Genomic DNA, 24,979 nt, shown 5'->3' with positions numbered 1-24,979 from the left:
AATTAATAGATACATAATTAAGAAAACATTACCCACCCACTCCGCATGTAAACCTAGTAATTCTATGGATTACTGTAATGGTATTGAAAAATAATTAAACATTATTTTATATATTACTTTATGTTATTGTTTATAATGGATGTAAAAATCTAATATAATAAAACCACATAGTAACATACAATATTAAATTAAACTATAACTAAAACATTGATATTATTGTCAAAATACAAAAACAATGTTTTATTTACCTTCAGTGTTCTTGTCCACAATTGTTTTGTAATCATGATTTTTGTGACCAAGATATTAGGGTCAGGCAATACCTTTCAGTCCATATTTAGATGGAACAGTGTTGGACTTGGTCCTCTCTGCAGGCGCACCTCCAAACGTTTTGCCTTAACCATCCCGTTTTGCTTAATTCGATTTATTGGCCCTAGGATTCTGCACACTTTACCACTGCTAACCAGTGCTAAAGTGCTTGTGCTCTCTGCTTTAAACATGGTAAACCTGACTTGCAACAAATTGGCACATTTAATATATTTGTACGTTTCCAGTAAAGTGGTACTACATGTACCATGGGCCTGTAGGTTAAAGGCTACTAGTGGCCCTGGGGGACGTATTGTGCCCCTCACGTAAGTAGCCTTTCTAAACATGTCTTGGGCCTGCCATTGCAGCCTTTGTGTGCAGATTTAAACTGCCATTTTGACCTGGCAAAATAAACCTTTTGCCGGACCAAAACCTTTCTTTTAAATACAGATGCATCACCCCTGGGGTACACCCTAAACAGCCCACAGGGAAGGGTGCATTGTATTTAAAAAGTTGGACACGTACCTTTAAAATTTACATGTTCTGGTAGTGAAAACCCCCTAAATTCATTTTTCACTACTGCAGGGCCTACAACTTCCATAGACTAATAACTTATTACATTTATTTAGGGATAACATTTGATTGAGAACATGTAGGAAAGTCTTGTTTGAGGAATTGTAATTTAAAAACATCTTTAATGGCAAAGTCTGATTTTACTGCACAATACTGAAAATGTCACTATTAGAAATAGCCATTTTCTTGTCCAAACCATTTGTTGCCTGCAGCCTGTTCCTGGGTCACATGAGTAGGAGTAGTTGGCAGTTGGCCTTTGTATATTCCTCCTAGACAGGCACACAATTGAGAGTATGGGTGTTGGCAGGGTGGGCCATCTCGGACAGGATGAGGGGGCGGAGCTGTTACCAACCACACTTGCAATTCAATTCTGCTGTCTCAACACACACACAAAGGAAGACTGAACCGGCACCCTTCATCCCAGGCTGAAGTGAGTCAAAGCGTCAGCTGACTGACCTTCTGTTTTGGGCTACGGGGACATTACAAGCTTCTGAGGCTTCCCTGCATCTGCCCAGCTGACCTGCTGCCTGGACCTGCAACTGAACCTGCAACTAGAACTGCCTGATCCCTGCTGGCCTCCGCTGGAATGGGTCATGATCCCCAAGAGATGCCCCTCAGGACCTGGACCATTCGCGTGGCATCAGTGGAGCGCCTCCTTGAAGAAAGGAATAAAACCTGCAGTTTTGAGCTCTTTGCAACCACGAACGAGCCCTTTCCCACCAAGATCTTTCTGCCCGCACAGACCATCAGCGCAAATTTCAGAGGAACCTGACTCTTCGCACTACAGCGATCGCCAGCAATGACCAGTAAAACAAGATCTGCACTTCATACATCAGTATCAACAGAATGTGGTGACTACCATCGCGAAGCACCAGCCACAGGTGTTGGCAAGCCCATCAGGATCTTAGTGTTACAGCGACTACCAACCATAAAGCCCGGCCTGCTCTTTGTGCTACATGGACAAAAATCTGCAACCCTCAGCCTACTTCCATAGAGCAGTAAATCCAACCCTCCCATTATCTGGTAAACCAACCATCCCCATGTCAGACAAACTGACCTTTACTGCGCAAAAAAACCAATAAAGTTGCTTGCTAAAAGAGGGGGATCACAAGGTTGGGACAGTGATATTGGATATCTTTTCGCTTGTTCACCCCATGTTTGGTGATAATACAAGACTTTCCAGGTGAGTGACACAAACATCAGTGAAATGTAATCTTCCCATTTAACATACTTTTAGACATGCTAATGTGGACAAGATTCATTAATTCCAAACCAATTCTATCAAGGCACGCCTGCTATCAAACTAATCAACAAAGACAAAGGGTAAATAGTCTAAGAAATATGAACTTTGGCTAAAAGTGCAGTCTCTGATCATTGTTTAATTTCCAGAATACTTATTTCTGCACAAACTGCGTAGAAGTGCAAAAATATTACTTTCAATTTGGAATGCAAAAAGAACAAGGAGGGATAGAATGTTGAACAATGTCAAACATTCACCCCAGTACAGAGATCTGGGCCTAAATCCATTGTTTTCTTGCTCCCCATGCCATTCTGGTTTAAAACCCAGCCATATGCAAATCAGTCTTGACCCTGCGCCCAATGGGAACAGTCCAGCGCGAGCTGCCAGGCCAGGTTCTCCCTGGAAGGAAACAAGCATCCTAGGACCGGTTTTGGGCTTTCACCCCTCATCAGCCAGGATAGCTTGACTCCAGTGGCATGGAGAGCACGAGACCCACATCTGGGCATAGCCGTCCCACTCAGGGTGACAAATGCAAAAAGAACAATGATGGACAGAATATTGAACAATGTCAAACATTCATCACAGTTCAGAGATCTGGGCCTAAATCCATAGTTTTTTGTTCCCCATGGCTGGTTCTAAACTGGGGTGGCATGGTGAGCAAAAGAATGATGGATTTAACCAGATCTTTTGACTTGGGGCGAATGTTTGATTTGCTCTGCCTTCCGCCCGTCATCTGTATGTCTTTTGCTTTCTGGCACTAAGTGCGCCGGGTATCTCCAGACGTGGGTCCGGGGCTCACTGTGCCACTGGATTCAAGCTAGCCTGGCTTATGAGGGGTGATGCCCCGAAACCGGTCCCAGGATGCTTGTTTCCTTTCCAGGGAAGACCTGGCTTGGCAGTTCGGGCTGGACTGTTCCCATGAGGCACAGGGTCAAGACTGATTTGCATATGGCTAGGTCTAAACTGGGGTGGCATGGTGAGCATGGATTTAACCCAGATCTCTTGACTGGGGGTGAATGTTTGCTTTGCATTCCGTCCATCACCTGTGTGTCTTTTGCTTTCTTGCACTAAGTGCGCCGGGTATCTCCAGACGTGGGTTCGGGGCTCACTGTGCCACTGGATTCAAGCTACCCTGGCTGATAAGGAGTGATGCCCCGAAACCAGTCCCGAGATGCTTGTTTCCATTCCGGGAGGACCTGGCTTGGCTAGGTCTAACTGGGGTGGCATGGTGACCAAAAGAATGATGGATTTAAGCCAGATCTCTTGACTGGGGGTGAATGTTTGATTTGCTCTGCATTCCGTCCATCATCTGTGTGTCTTTTGCTTTCTTGCACTAAGTGCACCGGGTATCACCAGACCCGGGTATCTCCAGACGTAGGTCCGGAGCTCACTGTGCCACTGGATTCAAGCTAGCCTGGCTGATGAAGGGTGATGCCCCAAAACCAGTCCCAGAATGCTTGTTTCCGTTCCAGGGAGAACTTGGCTTGGCAGGTCAGGCCGGAGTGTTCCCATAAGGCACAGGGTCAAGACTGATTTGCTTATGGCTGGGTCTAAACTGGGGTGGCATGGTGAGCAAATGAACAATGGATTTAATCCAGATCTCTTGACTAGGGGTGAATGTTTGATTTGCACTGCATTCCATCCATCATCTGTGTGTCTGTTGCTTTCAATATAGAATTCCATCATAACGTAAGCTCCTGTGCACAGTTACTCTTTCAATACATATTGTATTTGCTGCTTAAATGTAAGATTGATACAAAGAACAAGATTATATTCAACCCAGAATGTTGAACCCTCGAACCAGGGTGCTAAATACCACATCCCGCGGGTTCATATTGTAAAGTGGTGGGCTTTGGCAAGAGCTATGGTTTCAGGCAGAGACCTTTTTGCTGATCTGAAGGAAAAGTAAAAATGTCTACCTTTATGTATGTTTGCATCAAAGATATCATATAGCAGAAAACGTGGTGCAATATGCTTGAACGCTGTCATTGATAAAATATGAGAGGGAGGCCACAAAATACAGAACCCGTGGAGCTGCAAAACCAGGTGAAGAAACACTTGCTGCAGAATTATCCACACAGGACCTTGGGCTCAAATACAATAGAGCACCAAAAATTTTGTGAATTTTAACAAAGTGGCAAATTTGTTGTTTTCAAAAACGCAGAAAATAAATCCCTACAAAATGATGTTTTAATAAATATAGTAAAATCATTGCAGGACAAATAAAACATTGGAAAATGCCTGTAGAATTTCCATAGTTCTTCTGCAGAACAATATTTCACAATAATCGTATCTTTTGTTTATTTATTTATTGTAGTATCATGCAGTTAAAGCACTCTGTTTGGGAGCGCGCAAAAATCGAATATGGGGCATTCTCGGTCCACCAATAAATTGAAAAAAGAACCTTCCAAAATTCAACGCTTTCATGAAGTGTGTGACTCTACATTATGTAAATTCCTGAAAATTGAAATTAAAATTTTGCACATACTTAGTCGGGGAAACGTCTTGCCAAACCAGGATTAACTTTTTGGATTTGGCCAGGCAGCCAAGCGGGTTTGCTACTTGACGTATAAGCAAGTGTTTAAAAATAATAAATGGTAATGCATTGCCTCTTCTCGGCACAGCCTTCCCTGCACCAAAGCTGGGCCTAAATTAATTTCCAAACTGCTTTGTCCTGCCCAGCGTGACTTGCCTTTTCAAATGCTCAGCTGACTTGTACGAAATGATTCTGGACTGTTGTTTTATCAGTCATGTTAAATGACTTCTCTCTTGGGGATGGCTTGTGCCTATTCACAGATGCGCAGGCCGCCTCCCTCCCCTGTTCACCCTCCCCTTCCATTCAGCGCAGACAACCTTCTGGGACAGCCCAACAATGGACCCGGCCCAGGGGGAGGACCTGTTTATCTGTCAAGTGGCAAATAATACACTAAGCCGGGTGGCTGGGGAAGGCAGAAGTCAGCCATTGTCTGCTGTTTAACTGGCAGGCTGGGGGACAGATGGGCCTTTGGAAGCAGGCCAGAGCGAGGGGCGGTTCCAGTCTCTGACCAGAGAAAATTAACTGTATAATGGCTGCTTCATATACACAGTTTGGCCTAAAAGACACCCCTATTTTTCAGTTTGTATGGCGTCCTGCTGTTTGCATTTATTCATTTACACAGCGCTAAAATTATGAAGAGGGCATCGAAGCACTGTATGCCTTGGCACTCTTGCAGTAGTTTTCACAGGAGATGGTGGGAATGAGAAATCTTATATACTTTGCAGATAGGGTATGTGTGACCCATGAATGCACAAAGAGAGAGATGGAAGAGTCCATGTCCAATATCAACCAGCCCCCACCCTGTTCAGCATCAGTGAAACTGTCAACAGTGGGACTAACAGCCCCGCCTCCTTTTCGTGACATCACTATATAACGGGTGGCGACCAGGGACAAGGGATAGATTATGGAACCATATAAGGTGTTGTGTGGGCAATAGGGGTCAGAATAAGCGCGTGCAACAACACCCTTCATTTCTCGTCTTCCACGCTCTAAAATTACTTACAAAAATTTGACTCAATCACCATATATGTTGGGCTTTGATTCGTGCTTGCTTTTGCCATTTCACGGGCCTAAGTCCCACTGAAAAATTCTTACACTGACACTTCACTTTATGGTTTGTTTGGATATCTGTGCTAGCCATTGCATGAAAAGACATGGGAGTAGGTATATGTAAACAACATGATAGGCTTTTTAGGCCAGAGCACCTAAGGGGGGATGCATAGAAAAAAATGGTCTTTTGGAGCGAGATCGCTGCTTGTATCACAATAAACGAATTCAGTCAATTTTGCACCATTACAGAAGCGGAAGAAAGAAGTTTTGAAATCATTGTACAAATATGCAAACTCTATTTGTTTTGAATTATTTCCGCGTGCAATTCAGCTTTAGCAAAGGACAAATCCGGTAAACGAATAACCTTTGAATAAGAAAAAATAGAGCAAACCGATTTTGCCAATTTTTTCTGCTTTTATTGTATCAAAAAATGGAGTTTACCGAAATAGCATTAAACTTGCTTTCCTCTTTCATATTTGGACTGTGGAAGAAAATGTATTATTCTAATTTTTATTATATGAGTATATTTTAAAACAGCTTGTCTCCATGTCTTACATTTTGCTGGAATATATACTGCAAGAAACCCTTCTTGCTCCTTTTCCCTATTAGCAAGCAGCAAAACTTGTGCAAAAAGTATTTTGTTAATATTTGTACCACTACATAGTCCATCTAATCTGGGCCTTGGGGAAAGGCGTTGCTCTTTGAACCAGCGTTTTGACATATTAAGTAAAGTTTGTACTGTTGTCAAAAGCAAGAGCTTTGAAGTTTGCTCCGGTCTACCTTATTACAGGACAGACAAGCATTGAAAATGCAAGAGGTCGCGCCTTTGATTAAGTTAAAGCTATTTGCTTTGCTAATGCTATTGTATAGCAAAGCAAATGGTTTTAACTTAATAAAAGGCGAGACCTATTGCATTTTCAATGCTTGTTTATAAACTGTCCAATCATAAGTGACCTAACCCCACCCTGTTGACCGTCATTTGCATAAGGCATTCATCCCAGGATGCACCTGTGCGGATCTCGCGTTTGGCTGCATTATTTATGAAAGAGTAGGAACGATTTGCATAGAATCACAGAATGTTGCCGACAGAGACTCTAACCGGATCCCCAGCTCGCAGTCAGCAGCTCTGGCCACTGCGCCACATCCTCTTCATGGAGCTCATTCTTTCGTCCCGGAGGATGATTGATAAAAACAGGTCTTTATTGATCACATAGGAAATACCAATGCATTGCCAATGCTTGTGTAACATGCTGTCACTGCCATCTGAGTTCTGCTATCCATCCGCAGTGGATACATTAAGTGTCTCTAGCGCCAACAGACAGTAAATGTGTCGCGCACGCTTTATGAAATGACCAGGGGGCATATTTACAAGCAGGCGATAAAAAATGATTGCCGCTTTTGCGGCCGTTTTCGGCCGAAAAGCGGCGATAATTTTATCGCCTAATTAGCAAGGCCACACTAACGCGTGAAACCTTGCTTTAGCGTCAGGATTCCTAACGCCCAGCTTTGCATCTCTAATGAGATGCAAAGTGAGCGTTCCTGACCTAACATGACAGGAGAAATGTCGCTAAGCGACATTTCTCCTATCATCAAGCCCCACGCTATGAAGCATAGCGTCAGGAAAAGTAGCGATAACCCCTGTTATCGCTACTTTCCTTACGCCTGCTTCAGGACTGACTTAGCCATGATATCCTATTGAAGGTGGATATCATGGCTAAGTTTGTGAGTCCCTATCAGCAAGCTAACGCCACACTACGTGAGATTATCGCTGGGTTTCCAGCGATAATCTCACGTTAGGCAGTTAGCGTGAGGATTTTTAGCACTGAGGAGATAAGCGTTGCTAATAGGACGCTATCTCAGCGATAAAAATCCACGTTACCCGGCGATAATTATCCTCACGCTAAGAGCGCTGAGCAATAATTATCGCTGGGTGTTGCTGATATGCCCCCAGGTTTGTTTCTATACTAACGCAGGCTGATTCAGGTTATCGTTTCAAATTTGTGGAACTTTGTCAAAAATATTTCACTCAAGAACAGCTGGACTGTTCATGAGCACTCTAGAGTGGGGCGAGATACGGTTTCTTTTATCCAAAAATGGTGACATCTTTATGAGTTTATCTAATATCCAGAAGGTGGGTGTTGTAGGAGCTGTGCATTCCTGGCCCACTCCTGGAAGCAGCGGCTTCAGGAGGAACGTACACCTATCTGGGTGGGGCTGACGGAAGAGCGCAGGAAAAAATCCAATTATTCAGACGGGGGAAATGTACACTTCTGAAACACACAAAGAGATTTATCAGCCCAGCTGGTATGACTACATAACGCGGGCGGCAGTGGTATGCTCCTAGCCAACCACCGAAGCCCTATATCTAGGGAGATATGTGCATCTGCTCAGGATCAGGCAATGCGTCAGAGTAGAGTCGGGATTCCAAACACAGACCCTTAACAGTTACAACAAGCATCACTCCGTATAGAGCATCCATACCGTATGCTTTGTTATATAACATCCATACCGTACGCTTTGTTATAGAACATCCATACCCTACGCTTTGTTATAGCTGGTGCTTTATTTGAACAGGGAACTGTTTCTTTCTGGTTTTCTCACGCCTGGACCGGGCCACTTGAAGGTTTGGAGGGGCGGAGCATTGCACACTAATGATGCATGGGCTCAATGTTTGTACTCCTTGGCAAGGGTCATGGTAAGATGGCCGTGTCTGTAAATCTGCCCTCTACAGATACTAGCCTGTTAACAAAGGTTATCTTCGTCTGAGCAGGTTTGACTCAGCCTTTCATCCATGGATGTCAACACACTAAAATGGCAGGAGCAGCTCTTTCCTTCGTCCTTTCGTCCTGGACTCCGACCCGCTCATTATCCATCACATAGGCGAAGCCGATGCATTACCAATGCCTGTTACTAGTGTGAACTCAACTTGCGTGTTTTGTGCTGAGAGGCAGGGCGCTTTGCTTCGTGGCGCCCACAGCTGAGGCTGTGTGTGGGATTGGAAACAGGTTCCACAAGGACGCCTTTCAGGTCTCCCCTCCAACCCGACCGCCTTGTTGAGTCTCTGCGGGCAGCCGTTTCCCTGAAATGTGCCTGGCTCGAATCCACCACTATCGGCCTTCTAGAGGTACCAGTCAGCTCCTCCGAAGCCCTTCCGAGGGGACCCTGCCATATGGCTGACTTTAGCTCACTAGCTATGGTGGTATGTTTAATGTAGGTTTACAGGGCGCCAACAGGAAAATAACACAAATTCTAATTATTAAAAAAAAAATCTGGGTAACGGTGCTGAAAGGGTGAGGAGAAACCACCTGACACCTCAAAACTTTGTGACCTAGGTCAACAAATACATAAATTAATCACAACAAATCCCTAGCACACGTGAAAACAGTAGGTTTCATAGGTCAAATAATGACAAGCAAGTAAACATAAAGTATCATAGACATATGTAGGTTTCCTTGGTTATTTAATCCAGTATTTCTTCAGGCTGAGAAAAATTTCTTTAAGACAAAAGCAGCCGACACGTGTTTCGTCGCACAAAGGGCAAAATCCCGCGACTTTTTCAAGGCTCCATCTTTAGTAAAGAAGATTATTAATTGTGGTTGTAATTCCGTCCCATGAAGGATACAATTCTGCTACAATTCAATCCAAAATTAAGATAGTCCGGAAAAGCAAATAACGTAGTAAACGTACCTTCAATGCGGTACAAGCAGGTGTGTCAACGGAGCCGATCTGAGGGGCACGCACAGCGCCTCTTCCCTCCCTGGACTGGGCTCCACGCCGCGGTCACTGCGCTTCAAGAGGCCCTGGGTGCGAGCCAGGGAGAAACTCTAATGAAGAAGAGGAGGAGGGAAAGGGGAAGCAATAAAAAAACACAACCTCTCCAGGTTCTTTCTTCCGGCGGCAAGGCCGAGGCAGCGGCCCTCGCCAGTCTGTGATGGTAAACTGGGCATGTGGAAGTCTCAGAGAGACAGACCGACAACGACAGAAAAGCACACCAGGCAGTCACCGACAGCACACGAAGAAGACACCCACATATTGGCAGGCAAGCACAACAAACTGACAACAAGCATTTGCAATGCAATAGGTCCGATTGCATTGCAAATGCTTAAGTTTAAAGATCAGCGCGGCGCCGCTTCACGGACACCACGCTGGGTTTCTTTATATATTTCTTAACTTCAACACTGAGCGCGGTGTCCTTGAAGCGGGCGCTGCGCTCAGTGTTAAAGTTAAGAAATATATAAATAATCTGAGCGCGGTGTCCGTAAAGCGGCGCCACGCTCAGTTTCAAAGTTAAATAAAAAACAAGCAAGCACAAACAGGCACGGTTCACTCTGATTAGTAACCCGCTGAAAATGAAAACAGTGCTTAGTGAGTAATAAAAGAGGACGTGTAACTCCGCCAGTAAACTATCCAATCCCGGTGACGGGGATAAAAGGAGACAGGGTGGCAACAAGTAGTGAGTGACATGCCTTCAGTGCAATCATTGCACCACCTTTGGCATAATTTGTGACATCAAACGACGCGCACGAATCACCACTGAAGGCGGAGCTGGGACGAGGCTTCTGGAATCATATCGATTCCAAGATGCCTGGTATGACGAGGTAGCGCATGCGCTGCCTACGTCAGGCGAGAACTAAAAACATGGTCAAAACTGATTTTGTGTAATTTAAGATTCTATCAAATACAATCAGCCCTGCTTTTTAAAATGAAGGAGATGGGACTTAAAGTCAAAATCAGTTTGTTCATTTCATATTATGGAAGTAGAAAAAGCATATTTGCTCTTTTTTATATATACATAATATATTTGCTGTTTTTTGTTTACAATGGAATATACTTTGCCAATTATGGACGGAGGAGGTAACATGGAATGATGGGTGACAATATTCTATAAAGTTTTACTCGAATGGATTAATCAAATGGTCAAATCCTTGTTATGTAATTTTTACTATTTCCCTAGATGATGAATGAAGCAAACAGGATTTCACAATACAAATGTTTTGCATCAGGGAAAACATAAAACACACTTACCTTGCACTGCTTTCTATGTAGGAGGATCGGATGTTGGACTGTTTCAGTCAAATTAGTTACTCCGACTTTTAGCTACATATTTAATAAAAATCTTAGCTTCACATTTCAAACTTCTATATGCATTATTTCTTTCTCAAAACTATATTAGACATGCAAACCAATATTCATAAGTAGCAGATGAGTAACATGTTTATTGAAATATTTCCACAATCTGTTTCATTCCTTTACACAAGAGTGCAGAAAACCCATGTTAAATGAGTTGGAGCAAAATCAATTTTTCACCAGCAGCAAAATAGCTGCAAATTGATTTGTATGTTTTTTCTCAATCCAACATTCCATCTGAACATCAGCCAGCCCTTTTTGAATATTTAACAATACCATATCTTTTAATGGCTGAATGGGATTTAGTATAATCTAAAAACTAGGTTCTTAATCTAATAAATCAGAGGAGGATGCACAATGCCATACCACTAAAATGATGGCAAACAATGCAACCATTGTTGGCAATGTCGAAATAGGGGGCAAGAGCAGAGTCAGCATAGGAAATTTAACATCCATATGCCAGCCTAAAACCCTTTCTCGTGAGCTTGTCTCTTTGGCAGCACTGTGTGTTATATGTTGCACTAATGATGCGGGTTCTTAACTTCCTGCAGATTGCATAATAAAAATGCAGTGCATGAGCGCTCACACTTCCTACCCTAGAAATTAGTCAATGTAGGAAATAATTTTCTAAAACTCAACATCTTGCTTCTTTTCAAAACTTTGGCTAAAGCAATACATTTTCGAACAGTTAAAGAAAAATATTAAAATCAAAGGACCTTCAAATAGAGCACAATGTAGTAAGCATTCGCACAGTGTAGCGCTGCGTGAAAATGAGCATCACTGAACTATATATGGGAAAAAGTTGGGTATTGTATTTTATTGTATTTATATAGCGCTTACTACCCCTGATGAGGCGTCGAAACGCTTTTTCGGCGAGTAGCACGCTACTCCGGAACCCATAAAGGAGTTAGTATAGTGAAATATGAAAGTAATTTGAGTGGTAGATAGGTTAGTCAGTTATTGGATTGAATAGTGCCATATTTAGCCAGAGTTGTATGATGAGGATGTCATTGACCGTGCCCATGTCAATAAAGCCATTTTTGCCTGACGCAAAACACTGTGATAGGTTGGTTCGCTCCGCAGCGCAAATCAATTTTGTCTCTGTATTCATGACAGCTTTATGCAAAAAATAGTTTTTAAATGCAATCGGCTGGCCATTTGCTGCACAAAGCGCCACCAAGAGTCCTGCAAGTGCCCGCGCAAGCCTATATTAAGTCTGCACCTTAGTTTGGATCATCTTACTCTGAAAGGTAAATCGGGGACTCAAAAAATAAATGCCATATATGGATTAAACATATTTACGGTGTGATCTGCTGCATGCTATGCAGATTTTAACAAAAACACTTTGGGGCTGGTTTATTAAGAAAGAGTGCAAAGTAAAACAGCAACCAAAGATTCTGCACAAAGTTGCAGTTAGGGGGAAAGAGCATCGCGGAGTAAGATGTTGCACCGCTGCTGTCTGTCACTCCTGGCACCATAGTGCAAAGGTGTGTAATGTCTACCATATGTTTTGTATGGAAGAGTGCCCTTCCAATACAAAATGCTAAGTTTAAACCAGCTTTAAAACTTTTAACACATTGGATGTTTGCTGCACAGTGTAGCACACATACAATTTGTGAAAACTTAGTAGAAATGGAAACATTTCTTCTTGTTAAAGTGTGCCTCAAGATGGATTTTGTTTTGGTGCAAAGCCCTGTCTGCCAATTTTAGTAGATAGGCCTTTGCAAATCCAAGGTTAGGTGTGTGAAAATGCTGATGTACCACTCATGGAACTCCTTCCTAGTCACAAAGTAAGACAAAGTAGCGCAAAGTGGTATTTGGTTTACTTTTTGGGCAACTTTCCGTGGTAAAATATGTTTTGCACTGGAAAGGAAATCAAGATTTTCTATAGACTTTGAACCAGTTTGCGTCACTTCGCAAGACTTTGAACAGACGCACAATCTTGATAAATCTGCCCATTTGTTCCTGTATTCACTTGATCAATAGTTACTGGAAAGACTGTATTTGAAATTGAACACAGCTCTATTCAGTTTTCAGATATTGATTAAGCATCTTTCTGATGATGGATCTTGTTTTCTAGTATTAAAGAAATGTGAATCCCACCAGATAGTGTAATTGGCAATGCCTGAAAGTCATACATATATATACCTTGGTTGTATAAATCACTATTGATTTATAGTCATAAAAATGTATTCCTTCATTGTTGATGCCAGTTCAAGTTATCATGTTTATATTTCAAAGTTTTAAAAAGAGTTTCTAACAGACTGAAAGACCTATTGTGTACAGTACTAATACTTACAGTGGGCTTTGTGTCAGCATATAACTTGTTTTTGATTGGCTTTCTTGTCAATCTAATTTTCTTACTACTTTTTTGATGGCTGTCTTTCCTGTTCTTGTCCCTATCCTGAAGCGTAGGTTCTTTACCGTCTTATTGATTGGATGACTTGCATCCTTCCCCAATAATAGTGAGGTTACAATTGTTTTCTTTTGCACCAATTGAAGTGCATGCTCTCTCCATCTCTCCAATTTGTGATACTTCCTCCTTCACATCCTTGCCACCTGCAATGGATGTATGACGTTACAACGCATGCTGTTACAACGAAAGTTTTACAACGCGGGTGCATTGACAACGCAGGACATTACAACGCAAGTCTTTACATCGACTTGCACTAGATGGCGTGCTAACATTAAAAAAGTGTAATTTACTATTCCAACTCCAGTCCACGTAACAGTAGGGAAGGTGTTGGGATGGTAAACTACACTATTTTTAATGTTAGCACGCCATCTAGTGCAAGTCGATGTAAAGACTTGCGTTGTAATGTCCTGCGTTGTCAATGCACTCGTGTTGTAACAGTTTCGTTGTAATGGTAGTGCGTGGTAAAAGTGGCTTGTAAAGGCGGTTCCCCCCTGCAATCCATTTGGTTCTCTCCAGGTTATTGTTACTTCTTCCCGCCCCCCCAAGTCTCACTTGGGTTTCATTATAACTCTTCCTCAGTGTCATGATGTGTACCTGCACATGTCAGATGACAAATTAACGTTAGATGGTTTGGGGGTGCACACCTAGATCCTTCTACTATTCGTGTTTACTAACTACTTAACACTCTATATTTAATGGTGCTGCAACGCTGCACGAGCTGTCAACACGTGGGCTTGTAGACAATCAATTTTTGACAAGTTCACTGACTTGGATGCGCTGCGCACTGTTCACACAATTCTTTTCTCAAAACTTAACAACCTCTAGTTATGCTTCCATTAGAAAATGTGTTTTTATCCATACACATTTGTTGTTTATATTGCAATTAATGCTCTAACATGCACATTTTATGTACCAATATATTCAATATCATATACTCTCTTGAAAATACAGCCTAACATAAGTATAATCTTCAACACATAAAAATACATGACATAATATACAATCTTGTGTTAACATTCAATGTTGTGCCCAGTGCATTTCGGGCGTGAATGTCCCTTCTCCAGGGGCAAATCGACAAATGCAAAAGAAAATAATCAATTTTAAACTCCACATAACGATATACATAGAGAAGCTCAATCACCCAGATTTACCACTATCAATGTAGATGTCCTCTTGGACCCATAAGATCCCATATCAATCATTGATGCATGCTAATATCAATCATGGTGTTGTTGCATGCTAATTTGATGATCTTATTTTCAGTGAAACATGCTAAGTGAACTCATATGCAATTAACACTCTGTCTGTACACCCGGTGCAGTAAGTCAATGGTGTCACATAGTCCTCATGCAACAATATACCTGTAAAGAGTCCTGTAGAAGCCATATGTGACAAATAATCAGTCCTGTCATGAAAAGTGCAACACAAGTTTAATGATACTTATCATGAACACTGCCCTGTCAGTGTCAACCACATGACTAAGTGTGTTCTTAACTTAAAACAATGAATCCTCTGTATTAATGAGAATTGTAGGTAATGAAACCTTACTTCCTGTGGAAAACCAAAAGCCCAATTACATAAATGCAATGCCCTCATGGAAAAAAGACTGGACTCGCTACTCCTTAAAGCGGTAAAGCATGTCCCCCATGAGCGTCATAAATGTTTTCAGAAACGGTACGAACTATTGCAACAAATTGTTCAAAAACCCGTTGTTAAGTCAGTCCCGCCGATACTGACTCCTGTAAATGTATATTGACACGCTTACCGGCCTTGTGGAGCAGATATCGCACCCATGGAGTTGCAAGCTATTAGCGTGTGCCCGACGCCACAACTTAAATCAAGTGCTCGATTCTGAGTTGTAAACATGGTAGAAGGACTAACAACATCGATGAATAGATACGAATAGAAACAAGCGCCATCTTAAAACAGTGTGGGAATATAAATGCTGTTACATGCGATAGCATCTGGATGAACGTTGTAGTAATCCAGAATAAAATAATTGTGGTATTCGTGCCACTCTGCCGGTCATGCTGATCAATATTAGGACTATGGATTAAATAATCTAATCAAACGGAAAAAACACCAATGTTCCAATCACTGGTAAAATAATCGTATTAAGTACAATAAACAGTAAACCGTCAGGTACATTACACGCTTGCACCTTGTTATAGCCCAAAAATCACAGTCTTATGGACTAAAAAATTACTGTGCCTGAGTGCTACAAAACCAATCTTGGAACGATAAAATAAAGTTCAACTCAAATGTGAGCCGGTGAGCGACACCTCGCTTAATACCCGACTGTTTAGAAATGTCAGAATTTCTATAATGTCAACTGAATACTGTCACAATGTCCAATAGAATTGAAATCAAGTGACATAGTTTCTCCCATCACCAAGAGTTAACATGCCATATGTGAGTATAAAGTGCTAAATGGAGTTGTATTCACTAATTCTGTTCATTATAATACTTAAGTTGAATAATGAATGTAAAACATTGTGCCACTTAGTTTAGGACTGCTATGTGTTAATCACTGTACCTAAATGAAACAACTCATATCTAACCGGTCATTGAGACCTCTTGGTGTCATGGTGTTTAACGCTTTGATCCAATAGATCTCACGTTGTAATAATTTCTTGCTGTTATCAATGCCAGGTAATAATGTTACTTTTTCGATAATTCGATATCTCAATTGTGATATTGAGTGGTTAGCCTCTTCCCAATGTACAGCCAGACAAGATGCTTTGTTCTTCGTTCTAATTTTGCTCTTGTGTTCTGTGAGCCTTATTTTAATTTTCCGTTCCATTTTACCCATGTAAGCCTTGCCGCACGGGCATTTGATACAATAAACAACGTTTTGTGTATTACAATTGCTTGTGTGTCTTAGTTGTATACTTCTCCCTGAGACGGGATGTGATAGAATGTTGCCTGTGATAACATGATTGCAGTGTATGCAATTAAGGCATCTCTTGGTCCCTTGTTGGTCCTCTTCCTTATGCTTTTTGTCTGGTGTTGCCAATATTTCATGAAGGTTCTTACCTCTTGTGTAGCAATGTAATGGTTTATTCATAAATAAACCATTAAAGTCAGGTTCATTTGCCAGAAGTTCCCACCTTGTATTGATAATTTTCTTAATTGCTTGTGATCTCGTCATGAATTTTGACACAAATACTATTGTGTTTTCCCAAATTAAAACATCCATTATTGTGCTTTTTACTGTCAATGCTGTTCAGCATTGGTAATAATCGTTTTGTTCCTTTTGCCAATGCTGAGCAGCATTATCAAAAAGCATTGGCATGGCCAATAGGTCTGCATTGGTGTTGTGTCTAGCTCTGCCTGCGTTGTCTGTGCTGACTGGTTACATCTCCTGTCACTCCAGATCTAGTTCACCCGCTTCCTCCTGTTATCTTGACACTCACACCTCCCCAGACTCCTGCTCCTGATGTAGAGCATTCCATGGCCCCACTCTGCCATTGCCCTTTTAATTTTAAACCCCTTCCTACGGCCTATGGAAACCCTTCCTGCTCACATGGCCTTGGGGAGTGGCTACCATCTAAGGTAAGCTCTTGTATAAAAGCCACACTCCTGCATGTGCCAAATGCTTGGCATTCAGGCTTCTCAAGAAGAGTCAGTTTGTTCCGAACTTCTGTTTGTTTTTTCCAGGGCTTGACACCAGTTACCTGATCCTGCAGACTGGACTCTGTTGTGGCGTCCATCTTCCGTCCTGACATCCGGAGTCAACATTTTCGGCTCAAGGCGATCACCTGCAAGGAAAATAAAAGAGATAGTTGGTACTTGCATGGTAAGGCTAAGTACTGTGGACTTGGGCTAGCCAGAAATAATAGCCCAGCAACTGAAAAAAGGCTTTTTAGACAATGGTATACTGAGTTATGTTTTTAGGTATTTAGGTTAGAGGAGCAGTTAACGACATTCACAATGAAAAGGCCACAGCAATTAAGCCAGAAGAGAAGAACTAAGATGACCATGAAGGTAAGTCACCCCTCTGAACTTTAGAAACTGGCAAGACATGGTGAAGTTCACACAAAAGAGGTAACTGATTAAAAGGGAACAAACACTTGTATGGTGTTGTTTCAATAACTCTGAGGCTAATTCACTCTTTGTGTCTTTAGGGAGTAACAAAACCACAGACCCTCATTTTGGGAGGGAGCTACATGATTATCAGCCATGGTACTTACTGACACACCACTACAGAAGAAGTTGTTAGGAGCCCAACACTCCCTTCCTCATAGAGACAATATATGTACCAGTAACTGGGGATTGGGTGGACCCGTGTGGGACAGGGTAATAGTTTGGGAATATAACTTTTCCTCTACTTCCTCTTAACAGGGGTCTTAAAAAGGATCCTCAGCTCCTTGCGACCTTGGAGATCGGTGACCAAGGAAGACAGATGACACCCACCCAATTTGTATAAGAAGTTGGATGAATCTCTTCTTTTTCTCTTTCTCAACCCCATTTCCCTTAGGGGCTTCTCCCTATACAAAGTTGTCAGTGCAGTGCGCATGGTGCCATTTTTCAGGGGGATTCTTGGCCTGGATTTGCTCCTGCAGACTCCTGGAAAAATTCAGGTTAGTGTTTTCCTTGTTCTAACAATTGGTAAAGCCAAAAGGTAAGGCCTATTGGCTTTTCCAGTGCTTGTTTGTATAAAAATTACAATTTTGAAGGCTAAACATTGCTCATCTCTTAGAACATGTGATATCTTGAATCTTAGGATGCCTTCCACTAAAACATATATACACTGTATACTTTTCAGCCGGTAGAATTGTTTGTGATCACAAAAATGTGGTTCCAGAAGCCCCATAGTCAGAACACTAAATAAAGCTAAAACTGACTATAGATGACTGAGTTTTAATCACAGATGGTATTCTCAAAATTAAATAGATGCCCATATTAGTACAAGATGTGTGCACTAGCGGGTTTATGTTCTGCTAAGCACAATATGTTATACTAACTGTGCATACTGTCTGCATATTTATATATGTATGTATATATATATATATATATATATATATATATATATATATATATATATATATATATATATATATGTAAGCTCCCAAGTTACCCAAAGCAAGAACAGCACTCAAACGCCAGCATTTGGCTATAAACCTTTATTCAGGTATGCACAGTGTCCCGTCTGCCAATTCCTATTGACAGCGATTCAGTCATGTTTGGCCTGACGCGTTTCAAAGGTTAATCGCTCCTTCCGCAGAGGCTGTTGATGGAAAGGTTTACGCGCTTGTTGTCGTATTCAGTTCCACCATACTTATGCTTAATTCCACGCCCCTTTATTGGGCTGCTCGTTAAAGTCTGTGGGGCATTATGGGGAATGTAGTCCCGGAAACCACTGTTGCCGCAGATGGCTGCGCTAATTCCCTGCCGGGTTAAAAGATTTTCAAGCCCTGATTGGGCCTCAGCACACGGGACCCATCCCTAATCCTAAACTGGTGCTCCACAAAGTAGCTCGGTTGGATACCGGGCTTCGTGGCCCCCATTAGGTTCGCGGGGGTGATGCACGTTCAGCGGCTGGTCTACCGCCTGTAAATGTCAGCTCCCAAGTTGCCCAAAGCAAGAATAGCACTCAAACGCCAGCATTTGGCTATAAGCCTTTATTCAGGTATGCACAGTGTCCCATCTGCCAATTCCTATTGACAGCGATTCCGTCATGTTTGGCCTGACGCGTTTCAAAGGTTAATCCCTCCTTCCTCAGAGGCTGTTGACGGAAAGGTTTACGCGCTTGTTGCCGATTTCAATTCCACCATACTTATGCTTAATTCCACGCCCCTTGATTGGGCTGCTCGTTAAAGTCTGTAGCACATTATCGGGAATGTAGTCCTGAAAACCACTGTTGCTGCAGATGGCTGCGCTAATTCCCTGCCGGATCAAAAGATTTTCAAGCCCTGATTGGGCCTCAGCACACGGGACCCATCCTTAATCCTAAACTGGTGCTCCGCAAAGTAGCTCGGTTGGATACTGGGTTTCGTGGCCCCCATTAGGTTCGTGGGGGTGGTGCACGTTTGGCTGCTGGACTACCGCCTGTAAATGTCAGCTCCCAAGTTGCCCAAAGCAAGAACAGCACTCAAACGCCAGCATTTGGCTATAAGCCTTTATTCAGGTATGCACAGTGTCCCGTCTGCCAATTCCTATTGACAGCGATTCCGTCATGTTTGGCCTGACGGATTTCAAAGGTTAATCCCTCCTTCCTCAGAGGCTGTTGACGGAAAGGTTTACGTGCTTGTTGCCGGTTTCAATTCCACCATAATTATGCTTAATTCCACGACACCCTTGATTGGGCTGCTTGTTAAAGTATGTGGGGCATTATGGGGAATGTAGTCCCGCAAACCACTGTTGCCGCAGATGGCCGTGCTAATTCCCTGCCGGATCAAAAGATTTTCAAGCCCTGATTGGGCCTCAGCACACGGGACCCATCCTTAATCCTAAACTGGTGCTCCACAAAGTAGCTCGGTTGGATACCGGGCTTCGTGGCTCCCATTAGGTTCGCGGGGGTGGTGCACGTTCGGCGGCTGGACTACCGCCTGTAAATGTCAGCTCCCGAGGTGCCCAAAGCAAGAACAGCACTCAAACACCAGCATTTGGCTATAAGCCTTTATTCAGGTATGCACAGTGTCCCGTCTGCCAATTCCTATTGACAGCGATTCCGTCATGTTTGGCCTGACGCGTTTCAAAGGTTAATCCCTCCTTCCTCAGAGGCTGTTGACGGAAAGGTTTACGCGCTTGTTGCCGGTTTCAATTCCACCATACTTACGCTTAATTCCACGCCCCTTGATTGGTCTGCTCGTTAAAGTCTGTGGGGCATTATGGGGAATGTAGTCCCGGAAACCACTGTTGCCGCAGATGGCTGCGCTAATTCCCTGCCGGATCAAAAGATTTTCAAGCCCTGATTGGGCCTCAGCACACGGGACCCATCCTTAATCCTAAACTGGTGCTCCACATGACGGAATCGCTGTCAATAGGAATTGGCAGACGGGACACTGTGCATAGCTGAATAACTACATGTACCAGCATGCTTTACTAATTGCTAACACCTGCTGCCAAAGGCAAGCCCGTCTGCGCCCGTCCGCGACCGACCGGGACTAGGGGCTACCCCCCCTGCCGGTCCGGATCCAGCAGCGTCCATACCCACTCGCTACTCTCGTAGCGATCTGCTGGCCTTGCACGACAGTAGCAAGGGCATAAAATCACACCTATGTACTAAAATGGGGCCAGGGCTTTCGTATGGACCATTTTCCTGCCGCGCCTGTCGTTGGTCCAGCATGGGTCCAACTTCATCTAGAAATCACGCTAATCATGACGAAAACCATATGACTTTGAACTGTTTGTATTTTAATGCTAGATCCCTACCCAAGCATGCCCTCGATATCTGGGATCTACTTACAGCAAAAGCCCCGGACCTAGTTTTCATTACTGAGACCTGGTTATCCGAAGCTAATGCCCCAGATCTAGCAAATGCCCTCCCCCCCAACTATAAAATCATCTCACAAGACAGACTTGGGAAAAGAGGTGGGGGAGTCGCTGTGATATTCAGGGAACAACTAACTTGCCTAGTGGAACCCATAACTGCACACATTGAACATCAGATCTTGCCCTTTAAAGTATCTCACGAGGGTTTTACCATCTTAGCTGGTGCCGTTATTTACAACCCTCCCGGACAACAAGCTACTCTCGGTGCCAAACTACTAAATCAATTATCGCCACTTTGTTTGACACACAAAAATTATTTAATAATTGGCGACTTCAATATCCATTACGAAAATACTGACTCCCCGATCGTCTCCCAGCTTGAATACGACATGGGTATTCTCAATCTTAAACAGTGGGTAGTGGGCCCCACTCACACAGCTGGCCATACTCTAGATTTACTTTTCACTAATTTTGAATCCACCAGCATAAGAGAGATTAAACCTCTGCCTTGGACAGATCATTTCCTCATCACCTTTTCACTGGGCCTTCTCGCTAAACCTCTGAAACCTAAGGCTGTTTCTTACATTTCCAAACGAGCCTGGAAGCTGATTAATGAATCCAGCTTTGAGAAACACTTCCAAGTGGCCAATGTCAAAACATCGGAAAATTAATCCGTTTGCGATGATGCCGCCCGATTGGAGGTCGAAATATCACAAACCTTAAATAAATTAGCCCCAATACGGGAATCCAGAAAAAAACCTCCAACAGAGAAATCGTATACCCCTCATTTAAAAAATCTCAAAAAGGAATGCCAAAAAACGGAACACTTATGGAGACAATCTAAAGATAATGAAACAAGACTAACCTACGTTCACAAACGAAAGCAGTATATTCTTGCAATTAAAAACACAAAAAAGGATTACTTCACCAAGCGCATCCAAGAAAATAACAACTCAGCGAAAGAGTTGTTTAGGATAGTGAAGGAGCTTAGTAAACCACCTAGCACTTCACAAACCCTCGCTCCTTCTGCTGAGGTTTGTGAGCGTATCAATATTTTCTTTTCTGAAAAAATTAAGAAAATATACTCTTCCTTCACCCCCCAAGATACCCACAACAATTCAGATAACTTACCCAAAATTATGATGTCTCCAGAAACATCTATAGTCTTACCAGAGCCAGGAAACACACCTCGGCTAACCAGTTTCGCACCATTCTCAGAAGCTGAGGTTCGAGCAGTCTTAAACACGGTTAAATCAGGTTCACCCTCAGATCCTTGTCCTCACTTTGTGTTCGCAGAAATTGCGTCTACACTTTGTCCTGTGATCACTCGACTCTTTAATAAATCACTTACTACTGCTACTTTCCCCGCTGCCTGGAAGCACGCCTCCGTGACCCCACTATTGAAAAAAGCTGGGTCTGATATTTCCAATCCTGAAAACTACAGACCAATTTCCCAGCTCCCATATCTCTCCAAGGCCTTGGAGAAATTGGTAAATAAGCAACTGACTAAATACCTGGAAGACAATTCCCTTTTAGATATCTCCCAGACCGGCTTTAGAGCCAATAACAGTACCGAGACAACGCTGCTGGCAGTATCAGACAGTATCAGATCCTCCACCGATCAAGGTGGAGCAGTAGCACTGATACTGCTAGATCTGTCAGCGGCGTTTGATACGGTATCACACAAATGTCTGCTGAACATACTCCAGGATAAAGGAGTCCAATCCACAGCGTTGAAATGGATACATTCTTTCCTGAGCAACCGCACCCAGGCAGTACACATGGGCCAATTCCACTCAAGGCCCAATCCCATCGACTGCGGGGTTCCTCAGGGCGCCTCACTGAGCCCCACCCTTTTCAATGTCTATGTATCATCTCTTGCGGACATTGGAAGGAAGTGGGGTATTGGAATCTGCTCTTATGCGGATGATACGCAGTTGATGGTGACGATGGATGAGAGATCAGAAACCTGCAAAAGCAATCTACACGACTGTCTCTCTGAAATGGCACGATGGATGCACGATCACTGTTTAAAGTTAAATGCAGGCAAAACAGAGATTCTTTTGTTCGGAGGCGCCAAACGTATGTGGGATGATACCTGGTGGCCACCCTCATTGGGAGTGGCCCCCATTCCTAAACAACATGCCAGGAACTTAGGTATTATTATGGACGACACACTATCCATGAAAGACCACGTTCGATCCCTTTTTGGCAAGGGCTTTGCCATACTAAAACTCCTTGCTAGGATATTTCCCTGGATACCCCTAGATTGCAGACGGTCAGTGACACAGGCCCTATTGGTCAGTCGTCTGGACTATGGCAATGCGCTGTTCGTAGGGATGAACGAATTTCTATTCTCCCGTCTACAGGTTCTGCAAAATCTGGCGGCTAAACTCATCTGCAATAAAGGCTATCGTGATTCTGCATCGGAATGCCTAACCAAACTTCATTGGCTTCCGATGCGTCAGCGGGCTGCTTTTAAACTGCTTAACCATGCCTATCGGACCCTACAGAAGATTGGCCCCTCAATTCTTCATGGAAAAATTGAATTCTACATACCCAACAGGAACCTACGCTCCTGCCAATTGGCCCTGGCGAAAACGAAACGTATCTACAAGGCCAGAACAGGTGGTCGTTCCTTTTCATATCTGGCGGCAAAAAGCTGGAACGAACTACCTTCTGACCTAAGACATACCACGAACTACCTCCAGTTTCGAAGAAAATTAAAAACCTATCTCTTCCCCAACCCTCAATGATCTCAGCACATGCCAGTGGTAGTTTCTTTGGTATATAGCGCCGTGATATCCCATGGGATGAGTGTTGCGCTCTATAAAAACCATAAATAAATAAATAAATAAATAAATAATAATGGAAGGCATGATAAATTGACATGCTGGGCGCCGCCTCCTTTGACTATTTGTTATTCCATGCCGAACTGCCTGTGACCAAGGAGCGGAAATGCTCCGAAACGCGTAAGGCTTCATTAATAGATATAATAAAAGAAGTGCTTGGTGCCGTAAATATGCTGCTTTGGAGTGCTTCTTTAAACGGTGGTCCTTTGGCATACAAAATTATATGCGGCAGACAGAGCCGCAAAGACTGCACCGCCCTACTGAAAACAAAGGGAACCATGGAGTTTAGAACTGAGTGTAGTCTCCAGCTGGTGAAAGCAGCAAATGGACAATACAGTAAATACGGCGTTTCTTTTAATCGTAAGCCCACTGGAGGGCTCAGAACAAAATCGATAATTGCATGGACCTGCAAATCCTACTAAGGTAATGAATGTTATCCAAGGGGGCATATAATCTACTATAGAAAATGTACTTTGACTACAAGTACCAGCATGCTTTACTAATTGCTAACACCTGCTGCCTAATGGAAGGCATGATAAGTTGACATGCTGGGCGCCGCCTCCTTTGACTATTTGTTATTCCATGCCAAACTGCCTGTGACCAAGGAGCGGAAATGCTCCGAAATGCGTAAGGCTTCATTAATAGATCGAATAAAAGACGTGCCGTAAATATGCTGCTTTGGAGTGCGTCTTTAAACGGTGGTCCTTTGTCAAGTTTCGAGACACTCCCCAGTACCTGCCAGATGACTTCAGCCAATCGCTGTGAGGCAAACTGGTTTTAAGATGGACAGTTATGAGCATTCATGATTTGAAGGCATTTGAAAAAGTGTTACTACGAAATGCATCATGCCCTGAATAGCTGGACCTGCTGTGCTTGTGTGACTCGTTCTTCTTCCTGCTGGATATTTTGTGCGCGGCCACAGCACACTTGAGCCCGCACCCCACAAGATGTTCAGTGTTAGCAGTGGCAAGCTTTTTGGTATTTCCTCGCGGACCGGGGAAACACTGAACCACCGCATTTCATATGCAGTTACCTACCGGTTGGCTGGACCGTGACTGCACGAGGGGGCATCTTGCACTGTTGAGATGTTCCGAGGTTTCAGCTACTTTGTGCCGGGGGGGGGGTGAAGGGTCAGGCCAACTGCTTTTCCACAAGTAAGATCCAGGTGCGTTAGGGGAGGAGAGGCAGTCACCGCCCACTTGGTTAGTACTAACACTGTTTTGACTGCCTTTTTGAAAACTCGGAGTGCCGAGTTTCGAGACACTCCCCAGTACCTGCCAGATGACTTCAGCCAATCGCAGTGAGGCAAACTGGTTTTAAGGTGGAACATTTACGAGCATTCATGATTTGAAGGCATTTGAAAAAGTTTTACTACGAAACGCGTCATGCCCTGAATAGCCGAATAAAGTTGCTGGACCCGCTGTGCTTGTGTGGCTCCTTTTTCT

The sequence above is a fragment of the Triturus cristatus genome, chromosome 10 (genome assembly GCF_964204655.1).
Source record: "Triturus cristatus chromosome 10, aTriCri1.1, whole genome shotgun sequence".
NCBI lineage: Eukaryota > Metazoa > Chordata > Amphibia > Caudata > Salamandridae > Triturus > Triturus cristatus.
This window is presented reverse-complemented; position numbering follows the sequence as displayed.